Source organism: Saccostrea echinata, unplaced genomic scaffold, assembly GCF_033153115.1.
Source record: "Saccostrea echinata isolate AGI-Se365-2 ecotype Australia unplaced genomic scaffold, CSIRO_AGI_Sech_v1 ptg000008l, whole genome shotgun sequence".
NCBI classification, from domain to species: Eukaryota; Metazoa; Mollusca; class Bivalvia; order Ostreida; family Ostreidae; genus Saccostrea; species Saccostrea echinata.
The window spans coordinates 5,937,444-5,947,794 of NW_026889757.1; positions in this window are offsets into that span (position 1 = coordinate 5,937,444).

Sequence of the window (10,351 nt, forward strand, 5' to 3'; positions counted from 1 at the left end):
AAATTAAAAGGATAGACTTCTTTCGTAAAATAGGTTTTAAAAATTTGTCAAATTTGTCTTAAGATGATACATTCTTTTCAGATATTTTATGTAAATTTCCCAAACATTCTGCAAACTTAATATTCGATGCTTTTAAAACTCGTCAGAATTTCACAAAAAGAACATTCTAATATAATTTATCTTCATTTATGTACCTGTATATATGTTTATTGTTAACATATAAAAAGTGACATATAAGTCCTTTGGGCCGGGTGTAAAAAAAAAACTAAGTATATTGTAGTAAAATACACTGTATAACTGTATAATACACATGTCACTATAATAAATAATTTACTTTACTTTTTATTTGAAATCTTCGACATAGTCTGACGTTTAAGTTGATTTTTTTAAAGGTAAGTTGAGGTCTATGCAACCTGAACTTACTTAAGAAAGACACCAGTAAAGAAATAAGTGCTTACAAGCTGTAACAGAAGATAAAAAATAAGTAGACACGACCAGAGATACAGTTCAACACATTTTCAAAAGATTCTCTCTTGAAAGTTCTTTATTATATATTCATACACGGACTAATGTTCTACATTATTCCCTACTACAACCCCCACTTGGGTACAGAGTGTGAACGAATTCTTTTTATAAACACCCTCTAATTATATTTATGCAAAAATATGTGAATTGCTTAAACATTAATACTACGACACTACATGCATTGCAATCGTGATAAAGTTGTTAATTAATAATTGTCAAATCAGAAGAAATAACGTGAATAATGTCAAGTAACAATTATCCGTTCATTTTACAGATGGTAACGCGAGACAAATGATGTAGAAATTCGCTAGAATTATGGCCAATTTTACGGACTCTAACTTTACCTACAACGATGATTTTTATTCCTTACCGGATGCGTTTCGAATCACGATAGTTTGTCTGTACATTGTAGTACTACTGATAGCTGTGATCGGGAATTGTCTTGTTATTAAATATTGTCTTTCTGCTAGGAAGAGGAAAAAAGTGAGTTCGTTGTTTGTATGTAGCTTTGCAGTTAGCAATGCAACAATCGCTCTCCTGTGTATGCCTTTTACGGTGATCAGTAACTTGATTTTTTACTATTGGTCATTTCCACATTATCTGTGTTCGCTCATCTCTTACTTGCAGCTACTCGTGGTCACTCAGAGAGTATGCTCTTTGGTGGCATTAACTTTGCACCGCCACCGATCCATTGTGTCTTTTTCAGCGAAAAAATTAACAAAACGAAATGGGGCAATAATTACCATTCTCTTATGGATATTCTCTGCAATCTTTGCGTTGCCTGTTTTACTAAATAGTAAAGTGATTTTCCTTGACAATTTTGCGCCTGGTTCATACGGACTCTGTGTCGAGGACTGGGGCTCTCTCCATCTGAGGAACGCTTACAGTGTTGCTATTTTTATCGTGCAGTATGCGATTCCTCTGGTAATTTTGAGTGTAGCTCACAGAAGGGTGTTCACAATTGTGTTTCGTCGTAAGGTGCCAGGCGAAAGAAATCAAGCCAGAGACAAAATAATTAAAAGATCAAAGAAAAAGGTAGGATTAAAAAAAATAACGTTGTTTTCAACAAAACTTGTCGTTTTTGTCAAGTAACATATGCTTATTTGCACTGATTGTCAATAGTATGAATATAATTTTTTCTCTTTTATTCCAGACATTGGTTTTCCTAGTCTTTGTGGTGATTGCTTACGCTATATTATGGCTGCCACTCCACGCTATCACAATAATAGGTGACTACATGCCCTCCATTTACGATCAAAAGATAGCACATATAGCGTGGATCTCTTGTCACTGGGTAGCCTTTTGTGACTCATGCACCTATCCTCTTCTCATTCTCTACAAACGTTGGAAGAAGAAAACCTCTTTTCGGATTCTCTTCTGTGTTACAGACGACCGTGAAATTCGTAAAATTTCGAAAGAAAGTGTTCGATTTGAACGAGTTACCGAACAATTAATATCAAGCATACACAATGCATTTGATGCACTGTAAATTTTTAATTTACTAGGAGGAAGTAAAAAACATTACAATATTTCATAATTATCATTTACCTCCATCTAATAAATTAAAAATTTACAAATGCCTTCAAATTTAAATTATAAAATTGCGAAATAAGTTCTCTTGCACGTCTGTTTTATTTTAAGTAATTAAAGTGTTTTGAGTTTGCTTTCGTTTCTCTATTCAGTGAATTACAGTAAACAGATAACTTTATTTTTAAAAAAGTAATTAACACTTTCTAATTGTTCATGAAAACATAGAAAAATAATAAAATAACATCATTAAAGGGAACATACATGTATATAGTAAACATTTTTGATTTGCTTTCAGACGTGGAGGGGTTAGTTAATGGCTAAAGCGTGACCTCAGGTGTAGACTGTTTAATCTGCTTTATCGTCTACTAGGAAATTGTCAACATCTCACTAGTTCGTCTATATTCAAAAGTAAATCTAATGGAAACACGAAGGATATTGCGTAAATAAAACAAAATTACTTATTTTTCTTCACGTTCTCTTTTTAATTGCATTCTTTAAACATTATTTACATGTTTCAATGTAAAGATTCTACATGCAGTTCCTTTAGAAGTTATAGTTTGTAGTTTAGTTGAAGACAAAACAAAGTTTACAGTGTTATTACAGTAAAAAATGTCATGTAAAATTTTTGTTAATCTCCTCTTAAAAGCTTAAAGTTTACACTATTGTAATAACATACATGTGAATTGTATTTCTACGGAATTATCTATTAAGAAATTCTTTTTTTAAAGCTATATATGGCGTATCTGATGTTAAAAAATAAAAATAGAGATTGAGTGTGGATAAACATGATATATGTTATTTACGTTCAAATTAAAATTTTCACTGATTTTTAACTTGAATAACCTCATGTTTCCATGTTTAAATTGATTTTAAACTGTGTCTGTAAATCAAATGTGGAGTCGGTAAATAAATCGGATATTGTTTTAAATTTCTAATATCTTTGAAAAGAGATTGATTTAAATTGTATAAATTACAGGAAAGTCCTATCTTGATTAACACACATTATTTGAAAACTGTTGCTAATCCATATAGTATTTGATGAGGTTAGCGCTAGATGGTACAATGTACAGGTAGGCGAACACGAGTTATCTTTCATGACCACGAGTTATCTTTCATAAGTGTGCTGATTACATAGGGTGAATATGTGCGGATTTATTCACTCGTACATGGAATATTCAACATATGATAAAATATACGGAAAGAAATGAAATATTCTTAAATAATATTTATTTCACTGTTAATTTACAATGGGTAATTATATATTAAGTCGTACGCGTAAAAGTCGAAATGCCAGTCTATATTAATAATGTATAAATGAAATTAATTATCAAATATTGATAAATTGTTGACAATCGTGGATTTATTTCAATTCAAATAAAAGTCGTTGAACTATATAATCATATTTATTTTTGTTTCAATATTAATTTGTTGTTCGAGTGATGCAATTTTATGTTTATGTGGATTGCGCATAGAGAATGCAGGGGGGGGGGGTTATTATCGAGTGGAAACAGGCACGTATCGTTGCAAAAACAAACAAACAAACAAACAAACAAAACAAAACCATATGTCTAGAGGCTATCTTAAGATCCCCTCCCCAATTTTTTCACCCAATCCAACCCTGATATAGCATTACCTAAGGATTGAGAAGAAAGCCACCGTGTAAGCAGTATCTTTTAAGTCGCGTTAAACACGTGGAATACAATATATTCTTAATCAGGTGGATCACATGTCACTCAATAATTTAAAGATTAATCAATTTTTTTCGACTCAAGTTGTAAGTTAGATTTTTCCTTGTAATTTCATAAAATATTCATACCTTTATATGCGTATATTCCTTTCTATTCATGTGTAGAATAATGTAAAGGCGAAGACTTCAACAGGCGAGAAGTGTCAATATAAGAAGGTTCACTTCTCCTGAGGGGGAGGGGGGTTACCCTCAAAAAAAAAAAAATACGGAAAAAGACCAGAATGGTGCAATTGTATGTCATGAAAAATGAAAGAAAGGATTTATTTTGGTTTGCTATTTATATTACATTTTTACACATGTGTGACCGTGTAGATTTGGACGGTACTTAGGAATTCGTCTGGAACTGCATCCGTTGTTTGCAGAACGAACGGGGTGAGGGAATGTTGGCGTAGGGGGTACGAGGTATAGGTAGAGGCGCTGTGTTGCCGTAAGGTAAAAACGAAGTATAGGTTTGCCGTATTCCCGAAGCATCAATATGCAATTCCAGAGATAAAACAAATGATGAAGGATTCCGTATTTATTAGATGAGTCTCAACGATGGCAGCAGTTTACATGAATCAACAAACAGACATATTAAAATAGATCGAGTCGGATTTGGCCGAAGTGGCCCCGGACTCAAGAGTCCTGACGAGTCGGACGCGGCCGAGACTGGCCTTCGTATATTCCAGACTAAAGATTGAAATTATACATGACTATTTATAAGAATGTACATAAAGAGTAAATAAATGGCAGGTGTTGACATTAAGTAAAATGAGTGAAAGATTCACAGGTATAGAGTTATTAAATATATTTAATGACTCTTTGATGTTTGGACAAAAGTGTCACTTGTAAATTAAATTAAACAATTAGATTCGTTGAACATATCGTGAGAAATAAAATATGACAAATAAATAAGAAATTGATAGGTAAAGTCCAAAATAAAGGTTTTTTTTCTGGAACAGTGAATTTTACACTGTGATAATTTCCCACCGCTCCGGGAAAAACACGTCCTCGTGTTTGGAAAGAAATTACACTTTAATTATTTTTTGGATTCTGTTCTTTGATGTTCTTGTAGACGTACACACCGGTAAACACTAGTTAATGAAACTATCCTGGTGGTTAACAAAGGAATGCCGAAAGCATTGTTCATGGATGTTGAACTGGTGTTGTCCATCGTTGATGCATTAGTCGAACAGTTCACGTTGAGCAGAGTGGTTCAATAGAGGGAACTCGCTTGATGTAGAGGTTCGGGATCTGACCACTGCAAAATATATGCAGCGGCCTCGGGCGTTGTTTACCCTTAGGATTCATCCACCAATTATAACCAAATAGATTTTGGTTATAAAGTTATGAAAGTATCCGTTGCGCTAGCGTAAACGTGGAAGAAGGAATGTTGGCGGGGAATACAGTAACGGCGCTGTGGAGCCGTAATACAATGCAAACGAGAAAGGTGCCGTATTCCTTATGGTCTTCCAATATAAAGTCCAAGAATTGGTAAATCAGGTTTCCGAATTTATTATAGACGATGGTAAATAACAATCAACGTAAATTTCAACAATAGCTTACGAGTCTTAACCGAGTTGGATGTGGCCGGTAGAGCATCGGGCCTCCAAACTGAAGAACGTATAATGGACATAGCTTTTTGTTAGATAGAGATTAAACAATAATTGAATTATGACACTGGCTGAATTAATTGATGGACAGGTGTGTTTCTTTGATAGAATGGACATAAAAGACATAGCTAAATAACTATATAAACAAAGTTATTGATATAAGATTAACAGGTCCTAAGGCATTTACAACTAACAAGTAAATATTCTTTTGACAGTCACTTAAAGTCAATTGGAATGACAAAGAGCATGAGACACACTTAACTAAATAATAGACATACAATGAAAATAGATGGAGAATTTAACAGATAAACGTCCAAATTTAGTATAATATATGAAAAAGTTATTTATTTCAAAAATGTTAATTTTGCTCGGTGATACATGTATTCTAGTCTAAGTAATTGTTTGGTGTAGAAATTTTCTGTGAAGTTGAAAGACATCCATGATCCTCATTTGACCAGTCGATATAGTAATATATACATATTTTTAGCAATTAATTTATGAAAATAGAATTCTCATGACCACTTAACAGTATTAAGAAATTTTAATCCTGTTTACTTCACCCCTTCACAGTGCTTATGTAACATGTAAACGTCCTTTTTGAATACTTTGTTTTACGGCTTTCCTAATAAAAGAAAAATATATCCCGTAAAGAATTTTATTAAACAAAGTCTCAACATGAAGTTTGAAATTGAAAACTTTTTGTGCAACAATTTTCGTTTTATGTATCTGAATATGATTCAAGGTTCTTTGAAGTCTTAGAAAGGGTCATATAAAAGGTTGACATTTGTAAAAGTAAAAAATAAATACATGATTATCCCAACCTACCTGAAGCATTTAACGTCCCCTCGAGATTATTTTCACTCCTATTAAGACATGCACCACCATTTTTCGGTCTAGGGGTGCAAATTTAGACCTAACCTACCTGTAGTTTGTACCAGCTTAGAGTCCAGGACATAACTCGGTAATACTCCATCTTCTATGGAGAGTCACAAGATAAATTTAAAATGAAGATATGTCCCTAATCCCAGAGCTTTCTCCCACCTACCTGTACTTTGTACCAGATAAGATCCCTGCAAATAAACTCCCTAAATGTACCTGTCATTGATAGATACAGGATTTATTTGCCATTGAAAATATACTCTCATCAAAGAGGGTTTCCCCAACCTACCTGTAGTTTGTACCAGCTTAGAGTCTAGGACATAACTCGGGAATACTCCATCTTCTATGGAGAGTCACAAGATAAATTTAACATGAAGATATGTCTCTGATCCCAGAGCTTTCTTCCACCTACCTGTACTTTGTACCAGATAAGATCCCTGCCATATATACTCCCTACATGTACCTTCCATTGATACACAAAGGATTTATTTGGCATTGAAAACATACTCTCATGAAATATATCATCCAAGACGGTTTCCCCAACCTACCTGTAGTTTGTACCAGCTTAGAGTCTAGGACATAACTCGGGAATACTCCATCTTCTATGGAGAGTCACCAGATAAATTTAACATGAAGATATGTCTCTGATCCCAGAGCTTTCTTCCACCTACCTGTACTTTGTACCAGATAAGATCCCTGCCATATATACTCCCTACATGTACCTTCCATTGATACACAAAGGATTTATTTGGCATTGAAAACATACTCTCATGAAATATATCATCCAAGACGGTTTCCCCAACCTACCTGTAGTTTGTACCAGCTTAGAGTCCAGGACATAAATCGGTAATACTCCATCTTCTATGGAGAGTCACAAGATAAATTTAACATGAAGATATGTCTCTGATCCCAGAGCTTTCTCCCACCTACCTGTACTTTGTACCACATAAGATTCCTGCCAAATACACTCCCTAAATGTATCTGTCATTGATAGATACGGGATTTATTTGGCATTGAAAACATACTCTCATCAAAAAGGGTTTCCCCAACCTACCTGTAGTTTGTACCAGCTTAGAGTCCAGGACATAACTCGGTAATACTCCATCTTCTATGGAGAGTCACAAGATAAATTTAACATGAAGATATGTCTCTGATCCCAGAGCTTTCTCCCACCTACCTGTACTTTGTACCAGATAAGATTCCTGCCATGGATCCCAGAGCTTTCTCCCACCTACCTGTACTTTGTACCACATAAGATCCCTGCCAAATATACTCCCTAAATGTACCTGCCATTGATACATACAGGATTTATTTGGCATTGAAAATATACCCTCATGAAAGAGGGTTTCCCCAACCTACCTGTAGTTTGTACCAGCTTAGAGTCCAGGACAAAACTCGGTAATACTCCATCTTCTATGGAGAGTCACAAGATAAATTTAAAATGAAGATATGTCTCTGATCCCAGACCTTTCTCCCACCTACCTGTACTTTGAACCACATAAGATCCCTGCCAAATATACTCCCTAAATGTACCTGTCATTGATACATACAGGATTTATTTGGCATTGAAAACATACTCTCATTAAAGAGGGTTTCCACAACCTACCTGTAGTTTGTACATGTACCAGCTTAGAGTCCAGGACATAACTCGGTAATACTCCATCTTCTATGGAGAATCACAAGATAAATTTAACATGAAGATATGTCTCTGATCTCAGTGCTTTCTCCCACTTACCTGTACTTTGTACCAAATAATATCCCTGTTAAATATTCGCCATAATCTCACCTGTCATTGATAGATGCAGAATACATATGTTATTGAAGATATTACCCTGATCTCGATTGATTTCCTCAACCTACCTGTAGCTTGTACCAGCAAAAAGTCTAGGTCAAAACTCGGTAATACTCTACCTACTATGGAAAGTCAAAAGTTAAAACTTACACCATGTTATGTCCCTGATCTCAGTGCTTTCTCCCACCTACCGGTACTTTGTACCAGATAATATCCCTGTTAAATATGTGCCACAATCCTATCTGCCATTGCTTCATGCAGAATATATTTGGTATTAATAATATTATCCTGATTTCGAAGGGTTTCCCCAACCTACCTGTAGCTTGTTCCAGCTAAAAGTCTAGGTCAAAACTCGGTAATACCGTACCTTCTATGGAAAGTAACTTGATAAATTTTACATGAAGATATGTGCCTGATCTCAGAGCTTTCTCCCACCTACCTGTACTTTGTACCAGATTATTTCCCTGTTAAATATAGGCCACAATCCTACCTTCCATTGATAGATGCAGAATATGTTTAGTATTGACAATATTACCCTAATTTCGAAGGGTTTCCCCCAACCTACCTGTAGCTTGTACCAGCTAATAGTTCAGGTCAAAACTCGGTAATACTCTACCTTCTATGGAAAGTCAAAAGTTAAAACTTACATCAATATACGTCCCCGATCTCAGAGCTTTCTCCCACCTACCTGTACTTTGTACCAGATAATACCCCTGTTAAATATTCGCCACAATCCTACCTGCCATTGATACATGCAGAATACATATGTTATTGATAATATTACCCTGATCTCGATTGATTTCCTCAACCTACCTGTAGCTTGTACCAGCAAAAAGTCTAGGTCAAAACTCGGTAATACTCTACCTACTATGGAAAGTCAAAAGTTAAAACTTACACCATGTTATGTCCCTGATCTCAGTGCTTTCTCCCACCTACCGGTACTTTGTACCAGATAATATCCCTGTTGAATATACACCACAATCCTACCTGCCATTGATACATGCAGAATATATTTGTTATTGATATTACCCTGATCCCAAAGGGTTTCCCAAACCTACCTGTAGCTTGTACCAGCTAATAGTTCAGGTCAAAACTCTGTAATACTCTACCTTCTATGGAAAGTCAAAAGTTAAAACTTACATCAAGATATGTCCCTAATCTCAGTGCTTTCTCCCACCTATCTGTACTTTGTACCAGATAATATCCCTGTTAAATATACGCCACAATCCTACCTTGCCATCAAATGATGCAGAATATATTTGGTATTGAAAAGATCATCCTGTTCTCGAAGAATTTCCCAAACCTACCTGTAGCTTGTACCAGCTGATAGTGTAGGTCAATACTCAGTAATGCCCTACCTTTTTGGAGAGTCACACGATAAATAAATTAAAGTACATGTAACATCGAAAATGGTGTATGCCTATTTACGATTCGTATTCAGTTTAATGTAGTTTTAATGTAGTCTACTTGTGTACTAAGATCACAGGTCTTTAGATCGCTCATAAAAAATTGAGGTGTTCAAAAAATAAAGATATGGAAGTATTGGAACTATTTACATAGATTACGCACTTTCGCCAATAAAATACTTTTAAATCAAATGCTTTACAATTTTACTTTCTATCCATATCTATTCATATATAAGCAATCTTCATAACAACTAAAGTTCATTCTGAAATCCCGTATACTTTCCGATATACTCTGAAACCAATTTAAAAATTCACCGTAGTTTTTTACTCGACATCAGCTGGGGCCTTTGAAAAGTTACACGAACTGTTAACGGGAACGACGGAAAAAATTTCCCCGGAATGTATTCTATATCCCGGTGAGCTTGAGATAAAAGATACCACGGAGTCTGACACATCTGTTTCATATTTGGATATTTTAGTTAATGGTTATCTAACAACCAAGCCTTATGATAAACGTTATGACTTTAACTTTTCAATCATCAACTTCCCTTACTTATGCAGCAATATCCTACATCACCTGTATACGAAGTTTATATCTCTCAGTTGATTCGATACGCAAGAGCATGCTCTACTTATGTATAATTTCTAAAACGAGGTAAATTATTGACAAACATGTTGATGAAACAAGAATTTCAACAGTCTCGTTTAAAGCCACCATTTCGTAAGTTCTATGGTCGATACATTGACCTTGTCAGCAAATACAATTTATCATTGAGTCAAATGCTGACTGATGTTTTTCATACTAATTGTTAGTTCATCATTTACACACTGAATTGACTATGGATTTTCCGTTATTTCCCGATCATGACAAGGAGCACAC